Source organism: Apis mellifera, linkage group LG6, assembly GCF_003254395.2.
Source record: "Apis mellifera strain DH4 linkage group LG6, Amel_HAv3.1, whole genome shotgun sequence".
Lineage (NCBI taxonomy): Eukaryota > Metazoa > Arthropoda > Insecta > Hymenoptera > Apidae > Apis > Apis mellifera.
Window position 1 is genome coordinate 6,121,752 of NC_037643.1, and position 16,282 is coordinate 6,138,033.

The following is a 16,282-nucleotide window of genomic DNA, read 5'->3' on the forward strand; positions in this document are numbered from 1 at the left end:
AGTGCGGAAAATAGTTCTTCCCCGAAGTGAAAATGAAGTTCAAAGGCTTTAACGCCACCCCCCTGGAACTTGTTCCTTCCCCGCGAGTTTTCGTTTTGTCTTCGTTTCCTTTCGTCGGGATACTTCTTCTCCCGTGCAGCCAACCTCAACTTCTCCCATCGTTACGAACTTTTTCCTCACGATCTTTCCCCCAAAAAATGGGAAACGTGCGTTCTTCCATCGATGAAACATGAATACTTTTTAACTCTGACCAAGAAAAGCATATTCTTTTACGTCTGAAGAGTGTCGAGTAGATGTAGATGATCCAAGTTAATTATACGTGGATGAAATTGAAATTTCTTAAAGATACTTCGAAGAGAAAAATATACGATATATTAAAATAAACGAAAATTGTGTACAATCTTTCTCTAAACCGAAAGGAAGCCGTCCAATCTCATCGCGCGTAACGAAGAGAAGAAGATCGCCGCGTCCGTTATCGATTTCTCGAAAGATTTCATACTCTTTATTGTCAGCCACGCACGGATAGGATTCCCGTGGATCGCAATCCCGTCTTATTTCTCCGTGGAGAGGAGGAGGGGGAGGAGGAAGTTCGAGGAAGACGTAAGTCGACTCTACTTCGAGAGTCCAATAAAAGCGCAGCGCGTGTAATTTTCAGAATAATTGAAAATATGGGGGCAGGCCTGATCCCAAACAGGATCAGTGCCGATCCTGATTCGAACGCATAACTTTCGACTAAAGGTCTCCATTTCCGTTTTATCGGCGCATGTGTAAGAGAGAGAGAGAGCGAAGTGACAGAGTTATGGATTTTGATTTCGATGTTGGGCAAACACATTGATTTCTCCTCGAGGATAACGTGTCACTCAGCTCGCGATTCGTGGAACTGTTTAGATAAACAGTTAGAGACTGGCCATTATCGATTCTTGCCCCGTAATTTGTATCGTATTTGGAATTGGTGAGAAGAATGAAAGCACGATTCTCTCTATATTTTTAATTTAAATGGAAATTTGAACGGATGTAAATTAGAATCTCGCAATTGCACGGGATCATGAAAGATTTGTAAGCGAGAGATGTTGAATCTGATTGAAAAAGAATTTTTATATCAAAGACAAATAATATATCGAAGTTTAAGTTTCTCTCTATAAGCGAGGGGAGGAGAATAATTCGATCTTTGATCGAAAAACGAAATTCCAAAAACGGAATTTGAAATTCACGCTGTTCATCAGCATAAGGAGCAGAGTTTAATAACCGGCCAGTAATTCACGATAATTTTCACTTCACCCCGGGATGAAGTTTAACCGAGACTTCACGCTCGAATTTTCTCTCCTTGCAGAGAGATAACAATCGGGTCATTACACGGTGTAAGATCGTTCTCTAGGAGAGAGTCTGGGAAACCTTAACCGCGGAAAAATTCTCGGGACGATTGCTAATCAGGAAGCAGAAGGGTGGAAAGCGGAGGAAGAAGGGGGAGGAGCAAGCTTGCTCGCTTAGATACCCAACGTGAAATCCCAACGGGGCGTAAAGTAAGCCGGAACAGCGCCCAGCTTCCCAAGATCATCTCGCCTAGGATCGCCCCTTGGACGCTTTGCTTATTAATTGTAATTAAATTCGGGGAACCGTAGGCAGCTTTGATTATTTCTTTAAATAATATTCAGATTTCGAGACGGTGTTAACGAAGCAAACACATTGTTGGAGATCGAGTATTAATTAAAATTAAATTAGATATTCATTTTCTTCTTCTTTTATATCATTAACAGAGAAAAATTTATTTGATTTCTTTGCAGTCCTAAAAAAATTAAAAATCTTGCGTGAAACGTGAATTATTCGCGAATCATCGAGTTCAAGAGGTTTTTTTTTTTTCCTCTCGCCATTCCCCCTTCCAGTCTCGCCAATTTCGTAGCGACCGCGATACGCAGGTAGCCTAAACCCATCCAAAACAAGCGGCAATCACGATTGCGGTTAATAATTCGGGGCCGCAAACGGTGGAAGCGAGATCGAGGCGAGCGTGGCCGCGACGTGAAACCGCGGACCCGGTAAAATCCGGACGTTTCCAACGAGCGAAATATTCTTGCAGTGAAACGGCTCACGCGAAAATAACTTTCGACGAATTAATTCGACGAAAGCGTTCATTAAGTTCCTTTCTTTTTCTCTTCCTCTTCCTGGCAAATCTTCCAGAACTGAATCGTTTCTCAAGGAGCTGAGAATAGAATGATTATTTCGATTCGTAATAATTATATATCAGAGAGGATAATTTGAAATTGGTGGATTTTTCGTGGATGAATACATTGGAAGAGGAAATTTTAATTGCATCTAAAAAATAAATCGTGGTGGTGGTTATTAATAAATCGCGTTAAATCTGATTTAATCGGCGAGAGAGTTAAATATCGTTGACTCGGCGGTATCGGGTATCGTAATAAAAAAATTTCGAGAGGGAGATAAATTCCCGTTGTCTGTCGATAGTTGAGAGTTGAAATTCGTTCCCCGATAAAGGAAACAAATGTGGCAATCTGGAAATGCAAGCCCCCCCCTCCCCCCATTTGTATTATTTAAAGGGATGAATTTTTCATCCGCAAAGAAATATGGACGTTTAAGCAACTTTATCGAACGGATATTATTAAGTTCAATGTTGAATCGATTTTCGTGCTTCTCTTTCGAGCCAAAACTTTCACCGTTATAGCAGAGTTATAGTCAATTCCATTATTGCTGTTATATTATTCAGCCGGTGAACGTTTCCCCGATACTTCGATACATTAGTAACTTCTTCTCACGGGATATTATATTTATTAAACCAACCGAAACTGTTACGTTTTTTCCTTCTTTTTTTTTTTTCTAAGAGGAAATTTTATTATTTACCAAACAAAAATAATTCACACAGATAACAATATCAATCCAATCCTTTTTTCCTTTAACAATTAGAGAGATATATATATATACATCATCTATATACAAATTTCCAAAAATTTCTTCACAAATCAATCTCGATAAACGTATGAATCAGGAATAATCATTTTTTCTCCATAGCTTCAATCGAAAGTATTGAGCGCGGTTTGAAATTCCTCTCTGGAGAAAACTCTGGTTCTGATATAACGAGGAGGGGAAGGGAGGGGGAATTCAATCCTTTTTTCCTTTAACAATTAGAGAGATATATATATACATCGCCTATATACAAATTTCCAAAAATTTCTTCACAAATCAATCTCGATAAACGTATGAATCAGGAATAATCATTTTTTCTCCACAGTTGAATATTCCAATCGAAAGTATTGAGCGCGGTTTGAAATTCCTCTCTCGAGAAAACTTTGGTTCTGATATAACGAGGAGGGGAAGGGAGGGGGAATTCAATCCTTTTTTCCTTTAACAATTAGAGAGATATATATATATACATCGCCTATATACAAATTTCCAAAAATTTCTTCACAAATCAATCTCGATAAACGTATGAATCAGGAATAATCATTCTTTCTCCACAGTTGAATATTTCAATCGAAAGTATTGAGCGCGGTTTGAAATTCCTCTCTCGAGAAAACTCTGGTTCTGATATAACGAGGAGGGGAAGGGAGGGGGAATTGAACAGCGGAGCACCGTCTCTCCAACGGGGGGCTTACGATAATGCACGATTCGTATAAATAAAAGTTTGAATTAAAACTTGGGCGGGCAAGTTTTGGAGGGGAGGCGCGGGTGTGAAGCACGCGAGCCGACCCTCGGCTTCGGTTTGCGGTTTCATACTCGGCGGCCGCCGGCTGGATTATCGTGAGTAATGTACCAGACACACGGACGCTTTATGAAAATTCGAGATTGTCCCGGCCGAGCGAAGGTTTTGCCGGGGGACCCATCCTTTCCCTCCCTCCCCGTTCCACGAAACTTGGCCGGTGGGGGCTGAAGTCGGCCGCTTTCTTCTCACTAAATAACAGCCCACGCGGCCTCGGGTTCGTTGATTGTTTCTTTCACGATTACGTTTCCACCGATTCGAAGAAAACTCGAGATTAATATTTGCTCGGCTATCGTAATTTTAATAAAAGATAAGCGACTCTGCGCTGTCATTGGAAATGCCTTTAGGAAAAAGGAAAGAATGGAGAATTTAATTGATTTATTTGCAAGAAACTTGACGAGATCGAAGAGGAGAGGAGAAAAAAAATTATAAGGAAAGAGAAGATTATTTGATCTCCTTCAAGAATATCGCCCTTTCAGTTATCAGAAGACAGCGTTATCCAGGCTTGAAAAAAGAAACGCGATAAGAAGGAAAGGCGTGCGTCAAATGGCGGAGGCGCGAAAATCGGATTTGAGATTCGCTTAGTGCCAGTGTTCAAAATCATTGAACGTAATTAACAGGGCGGTCGAAGAGAGAGAGAGAGAGAGAGAGAGCTGAGTGGAGTACAGGATTCTCTCCCGGCCTGCTCCGTTCCTCTGTCTGCACCTCTCAATGGGGTGGCAGAAAGGTTAATGCAGTTAGCCGGTCCCCCTTTTGGTGGCCCTTGGTTTCGCACGGGAGGACGTTAGCGCTCCTCCTCCCGGCGAGACAGGCGCCAGGGCCGAGCGTTTTAGTAAAATGGCCTGAAAATGCAATTATCGGCTATAGGTGCGCGGTAATGAATTGCCGACGTTATCCATATAGACGCCTCCTCCTATAGAGGCCGGGAAGGCGGGCTGATCGCGATCGAAGAAGGTGACAATCGTTTCTCCCCAGTTTCGGACTCTTTCGTGGCGAGTGGAATGAATTTCTGATCGATTGAAATCGCGAATGCTTCTAAATTATGGACTATTTCTTACTGTTTTATACGTACAAGTGAACGATTTAGATACGATTTCTGTATCTTGTTGCTTGTTTGAATTAATTTATTTGGTAAATTTCATTGAAAGATTACGCATTAGGAAGAAGATGTTGTTAGATTAGGAAAAAGAAAATAGATATTGTAAAATTGTGTATGAAATCGTTAGTAACAGTGAACAGGTGACGAGGAATTTAAATAATAAATTGAGAATTGAAATAAAAAGGATTCATTCAATTGGATGGATTCGGTAGATTTCATTCTGAATTTTCAATATTAGATGAAAAAAGATCCAGGCGGTGGTAGAATATTAGATTCGAAAACGTCAGAGATGATCGAGAATTTGTGAAATTCTATAGAGATAACTTCGGTCTCGAGGAATTCGATAGAGATTATTCTGAAACTCTTGAAACTCGGAAAGAGACTAGCCCGAATTCGAGGAACTTGACAGAAGTGACTTTGATCCCACACAATTGAACAGAAATCATCTTGGACGCGAGGAATTCGATGGAGAAGACTTTGAGCGTGCAAGATGTGATAGATTTGATCTTGAACTCGGTATTCGATTCAGGGAATCGTGAATCGGATCACAGAGATCCTGGGAAACTTAGATTTTTTAAAATCAAACTTTTAAACTTTATACTCGCGTTCGAAAATTTTTAATTTTTTCGAAACTCAAAATGTATCAAGAATACTAGAAATTCCAAAAGAAAAAAAAAACAATTATTTGAAAAGAATCGAAATATACTTAAATATATCGAACATGAATCTTTGATATTCTCGAAAAATTCAAACCGCTATAACTTCGAAGATATTAATTTTCGATCAGTGAATCGAAGACTGTTGGAAGCGCAAATCTTGCCCTTTAAAACGCGCTTTCATTTATCCCGATACGACTTCCGGTTCCCGAGATATCATCGTGTAAAGAAAAGAATAATTTTTAATCGTTTACCTTAAACCGAATGAAATTCTATTAAAATTAGAAAAACTTTGAACTATAATTCCGAAGATAATGACTTCCGGTTAACGGGTAAGCGATCGTTGGAAGCGCGGGACCTTGCCCTTTAAAACGCGCTTTCATTTATCCCGATACGACTTCCGGTTGCCGAGATATCGTCGTGTAAAGGAAAAGGTAATTTTTGATCGTTTATTATTTGTATCCTTGTCACTTACTCGGACCTCTCTCTCGCGCTCGTCTCACTGACCTATCCCAAATTGCAGACATGCAGCAGACGCGATTCCTGGAAAAATGCAGTATGCATTTCTAGGAAAAGAAGGTAGGTCATGGTTCGTATCTGCGCTACGTTAAGCGCTATTGAAACTTTGAATCCTTATATCTCGGGAACGGATCGAGATATCGGGATAAAACAAAAAGGGAATTAAACGGCATGGTTTCCTCTATTTTCTGAGAGGGTTTCGATGACAATATTTTTAATTTCTTTCCATGTTTTTTACGCGAGAAATCGAAGTTCTATTCGTGACTTTACGCGAGTGCAATGATTCGTTCCTGTTTTAGGATATGTTTTACGTACTATGACATATATTTCTGTAAATATGCAATTGTTTGATATTTTCCATTCGTGTTACGTTAATTTGTTACAAATCTCTTATACTTTTCTAACTTTTGTAGATATAATTTATATCGGAGAATTTACGTGAAAAATTTGGAGAACGCGAAAGAACGTTCAAGATTGATGAGTTCCCTCGGAAATTGTGTTTGGCCCGTTTAATAAGCGAAAATGTGAAATCGCAAGGGGTAGTACGGGCGACGAGGCAAGCGGTTATAATGCTGTGTAGTTTCGGGGAATTAATTTACGGATTAATAAGGAACTCCAGGGACGTTAGGCATTTACGTTGATAATTTGGGTAGCATCTGGCTCCGACAACTCCAAGAATTCTGGACTTCGCCCTCCTCCCTAAAGGCATCGCTGATACTTTCGGATTAAAAAGATCTTTTCCTGCTTTCCCTTTGCTGTTAATCGACCCATCTGAATTGTTTAATACGCCCAAAATGTTCGCAATTATATTTATTCTTCCGTGTGCTCAGAAATGCATTTTAATTGTCAAACAGACTTCTGAAGAAGCTAGAACCTGAAACCTGTCTACATAAATTTATCACTTTTTTATCATTTCGTAATATTGAATTATGATTTGAGACACTTTCGCATACTATATTCATAATTTTTTTTTTAGAAGATCGTGAATAAATATTAGAATTTAGATGCATCAATATATAACAGAACAGAAACAGTTAAATCAGTATAATTAATCAATCGAAAAATTCGAAACTTTTTTTCGCTTCAAAGCATCCAAACGTTACAAAACTTTGATTTTCATTCATTACATCTTCGACGTTCCATTCCATTTCTTTCCACAACTTTCTTTTCATTGTATAAATCAACGAAAACTTTGCTCCTTAATGAATCATCAATCAAGCGAGTATTTATTGCAACAATTAGAAAAGTCGAAGCGGAAACGGATAAAGTTAACAAGAAGAACGAAATCAAAGAACGAAACTCTCCGAGGGAGAGATTGACTTAACATCAACAAATCCCTCGTTTCCCGAGAAGCCATTCCACAACGGAACGATTCTCGTCACAGAGAGCGAGCTGGTTGAATCCACATCCGATCTTGACGGCCGTTTCCGTTCCTGTAAATGGAGAGCACTGTTTACGTTTCGACGTTTTCATAATAATCCATCATGCAACGTCTTAACGAACTAACGAGGGTACAAAAGCTCGGGTATCCGACCTCGTTTACCCGGATTTGTTGCTTGATCTCCGTATCTCTGCCGGCCTCTCTTGCGGAATCACAGCGTGAAAGCTCGGTGAATAGAAGGAGAGGCATCCTGTACCCGGGGCAGAGGGTGGAAAGCTACGAGTGAAATTTGAATAGGGGAAGGGAGGGTGAAGACTTGTTGAGAGAGAGATTTCTGGCATGGTCTGCTACTTGCTTTGTTACTTTGGAGATTCAGATACGATTCTCTTGTGCAATTGAATTAATATTATTATTATCATTGAATGTCGTGAGTTTGAAATATACACCACTGGTTTCTTTTCATCGATTAATTTTGCAAAATATATACGTTTCTCGTTACGATTAATATTTTATTGATGAATCTTGGAAAGGGAAGAAAGACGTCTCCTCCATTTCTCTCTTCCTCGATCCAATCCAGTTATCTCCCCTCATCGTCCCTTAATTTCACGTTATATCATCGCGTTCGATAACTGCGTATGAGCGAACATGGTGCCATATTATCTCTCGTATATTTCACCCCTTGTTATCGCGCCATTGGCCCCTGAAACATTTCGTCCACGCTCGTAATCTCCTCCTCGAAACCTAGAGACGTCTCTTTCCTCTCTTTCATAGGTGGTTCCTTTAATTAAAGCCCATCCCAGCCCATCCTGTTTATACCTCGAGCCTTAAATACCCCGAGCTTAAATCACGTTATAAGAATTCATAGGGCAATCGCGGTCTCGTCGATCGAGAGAGAAAGTTTCGCTCCACGTGTAATCGTCGAAGAAAATGTTGCCAGGTCCGCGGAGAGAAATGAATTTGTCCCCTCCCTGCTCACCTCCCCGCTAATAACGCAGATTTACGGGATAGAAACTTGGTCGATAACTTTACGCGGTTGGAATAAATTCTCGCGTGTCCTCGTGATTCACGGCACGATTCTCAATCGGGATTAACTTTGCAAATGTTCACGGCTATTGCTCGGCCGAATTTTTACAAGTTTCCATCCAGATATTTGCCGATGAAACCGAGGAAACGTTCTTCATGATTCCAATTGGCTCGTTTATTATTTAAATCAGATGAAATTATGAATTCCATTATGTACATCGAACTATATTGGATTTTTGCTTCGACTTTAAATTAATAATTTTTTAATCCTTTTTTATACCATTGAATGGAGAATAAGTAAAATGTAAAAGAAAAATATGATGTCTGTATTTTTGAGATTGGATATATATAAAAAAAGAACAAATTATAATCTAATAATCTAGCCAAAATCTTTCTAAGATTAATTAGACGAGACTTGCGAAGGAAAAAGAAAGAAATGCTATTTTTTTTTGATTAAGACACGACTATAATTGATATTCTCTAACAAAACTTACTTTCCAGGTGTCCATCTATCGACATAACCCGCGAGAATCGCAATTTCCTTCGTACGTAAATTCGAAAAGGTACATCGCGCGCCATCTATCGTCGAATCTCGAGGCGCGAAGTCAGGTGAAGTCCCTAATGACGGCCGATTCACGGCACGGTTAAATCGTTTAACGCGGCTTTACATCATAATGGTGGGATATAACTGGCGGCACAGTTGCGCGACAACCGTGGCGGGGATTAAAACAGCGTGATATCCGCGGAAATCAACAAGCTGTCGGGCACAGGTGACAATACGAGTGGCTCGTGTTCATTGTTAGAAACTGAACGCGATAAAAATCGTGGCGGCAAAAAACGCGGGCACCGGCGAGACAATAGCACGAAAATTCAGCCTCCCTTCCTCTCTCCCTCTCTTCTGTGTAATAAACCCGGTTACAATTCTGCGTGAACTTCCCGTGACTTTTTTCCACCGCCTGTGTTGACCATCTACACCGTCGCGCGATCATTTTTATGCCTGTTGAAATCGCATTTTTTATCCCCGCTCGTAAAGGGAACCACGTGTAACAATTTTGCCGGAAATTTCAATCGTCAACCAGTTTTTCGGAAGAATTTCTGGTAAATTATTTATCTTCTCTCTTCACGCGGAGATTGCGGCTGCTTGTTCCATCGTGTGAGAGGTATTTTTTTTTTCTTTTTTATATAATATTAATTTGCAATTTCGTGGAAATTTATTGGAACGTTGATTTTAATGATATGTTTCTTTTGGATTTTTTTTATTTAATTCTTGACAAAATTGCTCGCTGATTGAAAACATTTTATGATTTCGACTATAATCACAGATTGGACAATATCGATAATGATCAATCGTTCGAACAAGCGAACTTAAATTCCAATATGTACAAATTTCTAATAAAAAATTCTAAATTTAAAAAATCTCAGATTGCAGGAATCGGATCGATTATGACGCTTTTGGTAACAATTTATCTTCGCGAAAATAATAAGAAGTTTTGAGAAATCAAAGGAAGAGACGAGATCTTTCAGATTCAGAAACGAAAAAAAAAAGAAGGAAGGAGGAGGGGGTTTATCGTTGCTGAGATTAAAATAAACTTTATTTAACGTTATGTTGTATCCATTCACGGGGGAGCGGGCTTACACCGGGAACTGTCTTCGTCGTTGGATAAAACTTGTTAGAAGGGAATGAAAGAGCGACAAAATAAAACCAATTATTTTGAAAATGCGCCAGCCTCGTCGGGACACTGTTATTTCGCTCGGAGCGTATCTGCATAAATGCATAATGATTCTATTATTTTATAATTTCCCGGTCCTCGGCCCCGGCTGCACACCGAGAAACTCAATTTGTAGAATTATATGTAAATTGCGTATGAAGTTATATTGTTCGCGCATTCGCAAGTCGAAGCATGATTACTTTTAACTTTGGCGTTCCTTCCTGCACGATGGAGAACGTTAAGTACAAAGTGTTATATACGTGAAAACGTCACTCGCTGCGAGGAAAGTGGAATTTTTCACGTTATGATCTAAATGATCTATTTAAAATTGGTGAAATTGATCGATGGTTCAATGAAAGAATAAATAAGGGATATGGATATTTGGTTTATTTTTTCTTTGCATTATTTATGGTAATATTAAATTAGAAATAGAAAATATAATAATGTTAAAATAAAATTCAATTATATATGCATTTTAGGATTGGACGAACTTGGTATTCAAAATTTTAAATTTTCTAGATATTGATAAACAAGGATATGATTTAATTCTACATCTTAGTTAAACCTATCTTGGTTCTTTCACGAGTGTATTCTTTAATATGTCCTTAAAATAATCAATGGAAGTAAAATTTTTTTCAATTTTCAGAATAATCCCAATTTTTGTCATGGAACAATTACCTGGAATGTAAGACGAAAGATTCATAGCCATACCGTATCTTTGCACCTTACATTGTTTTCCTCAACCTGTCGCAGTAAATGTCACTCTCTATTTCAGTCGAAACAATGAATCGTGGCCGAATAGAACAAAAACACACAGCCCATTGAACACGTCCCAGTATTGTCGGCGAATACGAATTCTAGGAGGAAAAAATGGCGGTTGGGGGCACGGTTGTACATTTTGCTGTGCGGTCAAGTCAGTCATTCATTCATTTGCACCCCTCGAGCTTCCATCCCTTCTTGTCTACCCCCCATTCATCTTTCGCAACCACGCGTCTATGCACACTGTCCTCGCCTCCTTCCTCCATCTTAATTTCCTCCCATTATCCTCTCGAGATATTTCAATTTATTTTCTTTTTTTTCGCAATTTATTTCAAAGGAAGCGGCGAAGAAACGTGAAACATGTATCAAATATCTCCTCCTTTTTTTTTTAGAATATTTTTATTAATTGTATCATTTTTTAACAGGATGTTGCGCGTAATTTTTCTTCATAAATTTATCTGAAACTGAAAACTCCAGCAAATGCCACGAAAGAACGATACAGATCGACACGGTTCCCCGATAATTCGATCCCGTGTGATAAATTTAACCAAACACATGCCACAACACCATGCAAAACCCATGCCGTGTATCATTTCGCTCTACCTTTCCTTTCCCACACGCGCACAATTTGCATTCGACGGTCCCCTCTTTTTTTCCAATTCTTATTCCGTATTCGCGCCAGATCTCTTCCAGATCCTTATCGACCCCTTTGTCCCTTCGAAGATGCAACGTAGTTGTACTTGCTCCTGTATAAATTCCGCGTTAATGGTCCTTTCTGTTCCTGCGACTTCCAGGTATGTTGAAACAACCGATTGTCAAAGTGTTGCGAGCTAACAAGACTCCTTGACCATAATTTCGAATAATAAGGAGTGTGTAAGGTAAGGTTAAGAATTTTAATAAGAACGTGAGAATATTTTATAATATATCTTTATTTATATTCTCGACGTGGAAAACAATAATTGAATTTCTAATAATATTATAATACGATAAAAATTATTTCAATGCTCTCGGTTTTCTTTTTTCTCGCCATTAGGAAAACGATCGTGATTCCTATTAATTCTCGCTCGGTGTATCTTCAATTTTCAAAGTTTTCACAGTGTCCTCGGTATTAAGGATGGAACAAAGCCGTTCTACACGCGTCAGGTTTGAAATCTTCTTCCGCTAAATCCTGTTGGATCCGTTCCAATCCCCGGCGACCCTCTTCAACCCAGCCTCCAATTCTGGTCCTTCTCTTATTCGCGCGAAATTAATAAAACATCGACACACGCTTTGCTTCTTCGCGCGTTAGAACTCGTAGAAATTCACGAGGATCGAAGGAACGATGGACGACGTTTAATCATTGGATTGTTAAAATTATCTCGAGCTCCAACGGCCCTTTCAAGTTGTTTCAAGCGGTCTCTCGTCTCGGGGATAGTTTCTCTGATTTTAATTCGATATCGATGCAACACTCGATGATAATTGATAACTACTGGAGGTATCTTGGAGAAGTGGAAAGCCTTCGCCCGATTTGTTTCGTTTCGAGATTTCTTTCGGTTTATTTCACCTCTGCCTCCCTTCCTTCTGAACTTCGCTCGTAACTTAATTGTTGTCCGCGGAAAGAGGAGGAGGAGGGAACTTCTCGAGAACAGGATGATTCGATTCTTTTCTTCTTTTTTTCCTTGGAGATGAAATTCGATCGAATCTATGAATATCTATATGGGTAATTAACCGGTTGTCGTTTCTGTATCGATAATAAATGTCCATGCTTTGAATAATAAATTGAGAAGAGAGAGAGATTGAAGATTGTTATCTTGTCGTTCGAAAAAACGAATTCGATGGATCAATTTCTTGATGCAATTAAATGGGAATTAATTAATGTCAGAGTTGAATTGAAATTCTGATTTCGAAGAATTTTTGAAAATTCTCGCGCAGTTGCAGGTAGAAGGAGCTTTTAAAAAAAATTAATATTGATATTCATACGCATTTTCAGTCTGAAAAAAAGTCTCCACTAACTAATTGTACAATTAAAGTCAACAAAAATTCCATTTTTAATTAAATTTTCCGAGTATGTATACAGTACATGTATGGAACAATTTTTTTTAAATATCACTTGGAGGAGATGAAATGAATGTTTAAAATTTCAGTACTTTTTTCTTTTCGTTCTTTTTTTAAAAATGTAACTTTGTAATGACACGAGATAGAGAAAATTTTCAAATCGTATAAAATATCACCCTGTTATAAAAAATATTTCCAGATAAAAATAAATATTTATTTAAAGGAAACATCGAAGGTGGATCTCACCCTCTCAAAGACTTGTGTGAAAAAGAAAAAAAATAATTTCTCTTCACGTATATTCTCCATTATACTTTCCACACAGGGAAACTTTTATTATAAAATCAGAATTTTCGGGTTAAGTGAATTTCCTTGTAAGATAATGTACGAAGACTTTTATAACTGATAAAGGAAATGCCTTAACTCGTAAAAATTACGAAACTTTGAGAATATAAAGAAGGGTATATAACATAATTTTTATCCAAATTCAAGATATGGATCCTCGAAAATTTTACTATTATATTTTTAAATTACGTCCACGAAATCATAAAAGATTTAAATCAAGTAACAAAATAATTTTTAAAAAAATATTAACAAAATTTCTTCTTCAAATTTTAAACTATTCCTCTTCCTATTTTCACAATTACTTTCACTCCAATTTCTCTCAAAAAGCTTCTCCATCCATCCATTCATTTAAAAAAAAAAAGTGCAAAATCTTGAGTAAATTTTCAATTAACGTGTACACGTGCAAGAACAACGTACCGAAAGCCGAGACACGAAACTCCAACAAAGAGCAGACAAGTCAATTATAACAAATCTTCGAATCTCGCCACCAGTCCCGATACGTACACCACGTTTAAGACAATCCGCGCATCCGTGGCACGAAGTTCGTCGTGTCTGCTGCTAATTGGCATAATTCCGCGCCGACGTCGATGAATCATGTTCGCGAGGGGGTGCGACGACTGGTGCCGCCTCGAAATGGTAATGCACCACAACTTCTATTTCCGATATAGGGAGCCAGACACTTTGTGGCAATAGTGGATGACACATTTACCTGTTATTCCACGTGTGCAGATTCACGCACGAACGAATTCACGATGCAATTCTCTATAATTCATCCTTTGGTGATACGTATATTTTGGGGAACAAGTTTTGGAGAGAAAGAAGGATTGATTCGTAACAAGTTTGTAAAATTTCAATATTGCTCTAAGAATGAAGAATATCTTGGAAAATATTAATATTTTAAATATATAATTATATAATTATGAGTTTTTATTTTCTTTTATAGTATTGCAGTTGATAAGAAACTGTTCGACAAACGCGGTGATAATAATTCCATTGATTATCGTTAAAGGTTTACCTGGAATACCGTAATTTGGTTTACGATTTATATTAAAATAATACGGTTGTAACTTGATAATACCATTACGTCAGAGATTGTCTCGAGAAGCGTACGTTACATTAACAGTGTAAGAGGTTACACATGGGAAATGCTGTTGCGTTATGCCACTGCTAAGTGCCGTAACACCTAATATACAACAAAGAGAAATTCTAATAAGGCCTCGCGTCACCGTTAAAGCGAATGCCATTTACACTGCGCGAGAAAGATAGCAGACCGGAAATTCCTATTGCGTTTATTAGAAAATGCGATTATTTCTGTAATAACAAAAATCAATTGTTGCCAATAAGGGAATGGATAATTATGGATATTATCAATAACTCGTAAAATAGCAACATTCTTGAGCAGTGAAGAAAACAAGGATATTCAGATTTGATATTCTATTCCAAGATTTCTGCTTGATTAAAAATTAATTACAAATTCTTTATCCACATCGTTTAATTTCAAGTTTTTTATTAGAAGTTTATTAGAACAATCGATTTCACACGAACGATATTCAATTTGATTAATCCTTATAATTTCTTGAATTCACGTCTAACTTTAAAAATATTGAGAACAAATAATAATCCTATATTTTAAGCGAATTTCTCTTCATACACAATGATCTACGAATAGTCTGGATGTATCGACACGTGTAGTTCACATTCGACATTTGCCTTCCTCGGGGAAAAGACAATTTTGGCGATGACGCGTTCGCTCAAACTTTAGGCCTTCCCCACATCGGTGCGGAACTGGGCCAATAACCAGTGATCGGTAAAAATAGAAATCGGCCACCGTGACATTGTTGACAGACAGGTTGAGCGAGCATCCGTTGAAAAATAAAAACCTTAGAAATCGCGGATCTATCGATGCGCGATGCCGTGCCAAGTTATTTTCGCGTGTGTGTTACCGGAAATAAATATTTATCGACACGTGGAATTACTGATAACTGATACGTGTATACGACAAGAATATAATTTATTCGTTCTCGAGTTAATTTCGTAGAAATATTTCGTGAAATAATATAATATTATCATTGTAGCCATCATGTCATTAATTATAAGTATTCTCGAAGTCATGACTGATCAAAGGAGCTAAATTGCTCAAAAGGAGAAGTTTTGAGTTGACATTATAACCGACGAAAAGAGATAAATAAGAGTAATAAAATTAATTTAATAAATCTTCCTTTTCAGAAATTCACATTCGCAAACTTTGCGAGTGATAATTGTTTAAAATCGTCCGATTCGTCCCGATTTTCGAAATTCAATAGACTTCGCCGCCATATCATAGGCCGATATTCCATTCGAGCAAGATTACTCGAGGCAATTTAAAATGAAATGCCGCGAATTTATGGACTCGTGAATCCGGCGGGATTCTCCCTCGCGGATTTCCACACCTCGGGGGATCGCCGATTCGCTGACACCGTGAAGAGGGTGGAGAAGGAAGGAAGGCGGCCGTGTCCCGCAAATGCCGGAATTCACTTCGAAGGGGGCATAATACCCGAAATTTCGGAATTAGCACTGGCGGCTGCGTTACCGCACAATGGAATACATTAAACGGTATGCGCGTACCGAAAGCTAATAAAGTCTGTTACCGCTTATTACACCTCGGGATACGCGTGTGCCGATCGATACACGCGTGCAACCCATTCCAGATAATCTGTATCGTTTTTCAAATTTTATTTCAACGATTGATTTTTTAGGCGAATCTGGAGACGAAGGTATAGACGTGAGAGTTGGTACGGACACAAAAATGTTTATCGAGTAATTTATCTTGGATGAAGCGAGATGGAGAATGAGACAAATTATATTTTCATAATTCCAATAATTTCTTATTATTTACTAAGTAGCAATCAATATTACGTGCATAATTTATTTCACAATCCACTTCAAATTAACGATAATCATTCACAATTATATCCAGAATTAAATTAAAAAAAAGAAATTAACCCCTGGAATATACGAATTCTAAAACAATTTTCCAAGAATCAGAGGAAAATTTCTTCTTCGAAAAGAAGAGGC

General features: G+C 38.2%; 1 protein-coding gene, 1 long non-coding RNA gene and 1 other non-coding gene across 4 annotated transcripts in view; 2 read left to right on the forward strand and 1 right to left on the reverse strand.

The window, feature by feature from the left end:
• Positions 1–16,282, reverse strand: part of LOC408896 (semaphorin-2A) — a 503,815-nt gene that overhangs the window by 255,815 nt on the left and 231,718 nt on the right. The window lies entirely within an intron of this gene.
• Mir3734 (microRNA 3734) lies at positions 4,430–4,502 on the forward strand. Its single transcript, NR_039523.1, has one exon. It is a non-coding gene; the product is annotated as a microRNA 3734 (primary transcript).
• Positions 8,922–10,473, forward strand: LOC107964597. The gene is made up of 2 exons (XR_001703409.2): positions 8,922–9,544; positions 9,807–10,473. It is a non-coding gene; the product is annotated as an uncharacterized LOC107964597 (long non-coding RNA).